The sequence below is a fragment of the Triticum dicoccoides genome, chromosome 7A (genome assembly GCF_002162155.2).
Source record: "Triticum dicoccoides isolate Atlit2015 ecotype Zavitan chromosome 7A, WEW_v2.0, whole genome shotgun sequence".
Taxonomy (NCBI): Eukaryota; Viridiplantae; Streptophyta; class Magnoliopsida; order Poales; family Poaceae; genus Triticum; species Triticum dicoccoides.
Window position 1 is genome coordinate 647,825,792 of NC_041392.1, and position 4,848 is coordinate 647,830,639.

Genomic DNA, 4,848 nt, shown 5'->3' on the forward strand with positions numbered 1-4,848 from the left:
GTCATGTCTACATAGTTCTCGAACCCGTAGGCTCCGCACGCTTAACATTCTGTGACGATTTGTATTATGAGTTATGTGATTTGATGACCGAAGTTTTTTCGGAGTCCCGGATGAGATCGGAGACATGACGAGGAGTCTCGAAATGGTCGAGATGTAAAGATCAATATATTGGAAGGCTATATTCGGACATCGGAAAGGTTCCGAGTGATTCGGGTATTTTTCAGAGTACCACAGAGTTATGGGAATTCGTATTGGGCCTTAATGGGCCATACGGGAAAGGAGAGAAAGGCCTCAAGGGTGGTCGCGCCCCTTCCCCATGGACTAGTCCGAATTAGACTAGGGAAAGGGGGCGCCCCTTCCTTCCTTCTCCTTCTCCCTTCCCTTTTTCCTATTCCATGTGGGAGGTGGAATCCTACTAGGACTAGGGAGTCCTAGTAGGACTCCACACTTTGGGTGCGCCCTATGAGGGTCGGCCTCCTCCTCCCTCCATCCTTTATATATGTGGCCAGGGGGCACCCCATAGACAGACAAGTTGATCATTGATCTCTTAGCCGTGTGCAGTGCCCCCCTCCACCATAATCCACCTCGATCATATCGTAGCGGTGCTTAGGCGAAGCCCTGTTCCGGTAGCATCATCATCACCGTCATCACACTGTCATGCTTACGAAGCTCTCCCTCAACACTCTGCTGGATCGTGAGTTCTGGGACGTCACTGAGCCGAACGTGTGAAGATCGTGGAGCTGCCGTACTTTCGGTACTAGGATCGGTCGATCGTGAAGACGTACGACTACATCAACCGCGTTGTCATAACGCTTCTGCCTAGGGTCTACGAGGGTACGTATACAATATTCTCCCCTCTCGTTGCTATGCATCACCATGATCTTGCGTGTGCGTAGGAATTTTTTTGAAATTACTGCGTTCCCCAACAGATACGTCTCCAATGTATCTATAGTTTTTGATTGTTCCATGCTATTATATTATCTGTTTTGGATGTTTAATGGGCTTTAATATACCTTTTTATATTATTTTTGGACTAACCTACTAACCAAAGGCCCAGTGCAAATTGCTGTTTTTTTTGCCTATTTCAGTGTTTCGCAGGAAAGGAATATCAAACGGAATCCAAACGGAATGAAACCTTCGGGAGAGTTATTTTTGGAACAAACGTGATCCAGGAGACTTGGAGTGGACGTCAAGAAAGAAGCGAGGAGGCCACGAGGCAGGAGGGCGCGTCCCCTACCCTCATGGGCCCCTCGCAGCTCCACCGACCTACTTCTTCCTCCTATATATACACATATACCCTGAAAACATCCAGGAGCAACACGAAACCCTATTTCCACCGCCGCAACCTTCTCTACCCGTGAGATCCCATCTTGGGGCCTTTTCCGGCGCTCCGCCGGAGGGGGAATCGACCACGGAGGGCTTCTACATCAACACCATAGCCTCTCCGATGATGTGTGGGTAGTTTACCACAGACCTTCGGGTCCATAGTTATTAGCTAGATGGCTTCTTCTTTCTCTTTGGATCTCAATACAAAGTTCTCCTCGATTCTCTTGGAGATCTATTCGATGTAATTCTTTTTGCGGTGTGTTTGTCGAGATCCGATGAATTGTGGGTTTATGATCAAGATTATCTATGAACAATATTTGATTCTTCTCTGAATTCTTTTATGTATGATTTAATATCTTTGCAAGTCTTTCAAATTATCAGTTTGGTTTGTCCTACTAGATTGATCTTTCTTGCAATGGGAGAAGTGCTTAGCTTTGGGTTCAATCTTGCGGTGTACTTTCCCAGTGACAGTAGGGGCAACAAGGCACGTATTGTATTGTTGCCATCGAGGATAAAAAGATGGGGTTTATATCATATTGCTTGAGTTTATCCCTGTACATCATGTCATCTTGCCTAATGCGTTACTCTGTTCTTATGAACTTAATAGTCTAGATGCATGCTGGATAGCGGTCGATGTGTGGAGTAATAGTAGTAGATGCAGAATCGTTTCGGTCTACTTGTCGCGGACGTGATGCCTATATACATGATCATGCCTAGATATTCTCATAACTATGCGATTTTCTATCAATTGCTCGACAGTAATTTGTTCACCCACCGTAGAATTTGCTATCTTGAGGGAAGCCACTAGTGAAACCTATGGCCCCCGGGTCTATTTTCCATCATATTATTTTCCTATCTACTTGCTATTTCTATCACTACTAGGGAAAAGCCTAGTAGTAGCGCTGGTTTTTGGCTTATCAGTAGCGCGGGTAAGCGCGCTACTGATACGGCGCTACAGCTAAAGCTTAGCAGTAGCGCCTACTGGCACTCGCTACTGCTATATCTACTTAGTAGTAGCGCTTTCCAAAACAATCGCTAATGGTAATTACTAGTAGCGCTTTTCAAAACAACCGCTACTACTATTATTCTGTATTCTATTTCTTTTAAATTTTAGGTCATATTCATACACCTTTATACAAATTTTCATACAGTAGCAATTTAGAGATTGTTTTACATTATAATGAGTTATTAAATCACTAGGTGAAAGAACCTTGGATTAGTTTCAAGTGCATGGATCCAAAGTAACCAATGGTCACTTTGGATCCATCCATTTGAAACTAATCCGCGGTTCTTTCACCCAATGACATAATAACTTATCATGATCATCATCATCATCATCATCATCATCATCATCATTATCATCATAATGTCATTAACAACTTATCATCATAATATATCATTGTCATATAACTCCTCATCATCATCATTTTCGTCCATGACATCATCTAACAACTTCGTCACTAGTTATAATAACAACTCCTCATCATCATCATCATCATAGTACTCATAATCACTACTCCTACTCAGCATCACCATCAAGTCTAAGACATTGTAGCACATAATAAAAGCTTCTCATCATCATCATAATCATATATAATCAACACTAACTAATTGTTCTTAATACTTAGGACCTACTCCTCTCTCCTAGCTAAAATACCATAAAACATATAAACCGGTCCTTCTCCATAATGGAGAATGGACATAAACCTATCTCCAACTTGTGGCTTGCGCACATTCATTTTGTCTCCAATTATTTGCGTGTGCGCATTCATCACTTTGCTCCATTCTTTGATTTTGAGTCTTCCATCATTTGAAGAAATCGAGTATGCAGTATGGTAAGCCTTCGAAGGAGTTGGTCGTAAGCTAACCATATGCATATCACCTTCGGTAAATAGCATGTCAGGCACAACCTGCTTCGGGAGCCTCTGTTCAAAAACATAATAGTAACATATATAGTTAGCAATGTAGTTTACTTAAGAATAATGTATGCAATGAAGTTACCATCATTAACAAAATCTTACCAAGTTTTTGGCAATGAAGTTACCATCAAGCAATTTATGGATTAGTGGCACGTATCTAGTATAATTTGGGCTGATAGAGTGACTGGTTTTGAAGGCCTCAACATCTTCTATGAATGAGACAAGATAACCTTTCTCCTCACAATTAAGCTGGAGTCATAGCTGTAGTAAGTGATGTCTATTACCTTCCGAGTATTTCTTGAAGATAAGAAATAAGCTGCAATTATAAATAAATAAGTTTAGTACCGACGAACACCAAATATTTTTAAATTAACAACATAAATTACTGAACTTAACAAATTAGTTTGACAAACTCACATCTAGGAAAAACTGGAGGCATATCCACATCCACCCAGATGTCGATATTATCATCATCATAATAATAATCTTCGGGACGAATATCAAATCTTATTTGCATTCCCTCCTCAAATCCATATGCCTTGCAGAGAGCTTCCCAATTAGAGCAACCGAAATGGGAGTGATCGACCGCATTGTACAGCTTAACCAAAAACTCATAACCATGTTTAGTTCTTAAGTGAGCCCTCCTCGCCTCCACATTCTCAAAGTTATCTAAACCAAAACCAAGCTTCTCCAATACATATGGTATAGCTTGGCATGGGATGTACTAATCAAATTTTAAAAAGAATCCGTAAATTACACTTTGAACAAAAGAAGCACAAGTGATGATATTAATTACGATGAAATGCTTGTTGTTGCGTACCGTACAGACATCAAAGGTCTCTTCCAGCTTCACGGTGAAAAACCTACTATTTTGCAGGTGAGGAACCTATCGCACAAACCCCGGTCATCGTAGCAGTACCCGCACTCCGGGATCCCATCGTCATCAGACATCTCATGTGTTCAAAATTCAAAGATTATAACTCGACGGCAAAACCCAAAAAATCCGGCATGACCCTTGCTAGAAAAGGACATATCGAGCGCCTGAAATTTTGCCCCAACGGAAATTAATCAACACTCCGGCAAAACATAGGCCACTCATCGATGGTCATTGCATTTCAATGGTGTAAAATATGAACAAAAACATTTAAAAATATCTTATATATAATCCTAACACTAAATAAACTAGTTTTAATAACTACTTACTAAATAAACTAGTTTTATTAACTACTTACTAAATAAACTAGTTCTATTAAGCACTTACTATAAATAAACTAGTTCTATTAAGCACTTACTATAAATAAACTAGTTCTATTAAGCACTTAATATAAATAAACTAGTTATATTAATCACTTACTAAATAAACTATTTCTATTAAACACTTGCTAAAAATTCTACTACCCTAGTTCTACCCTAAATTTTCTTACTTCTATTTTATTAAAAACACCTAAAATAGTCAAAAAAATTATTCTATTAAAAAACCTACATTCTACAATGTCTACATTCTAAAATTTACATTTAAATTACCTACAATTTGCAAGAACAGAGACAAGGGAGGGAGGAGAGAGGAGGGGAGAGGGCGGCCGGAGGAGGAGGGGGAGGGGCC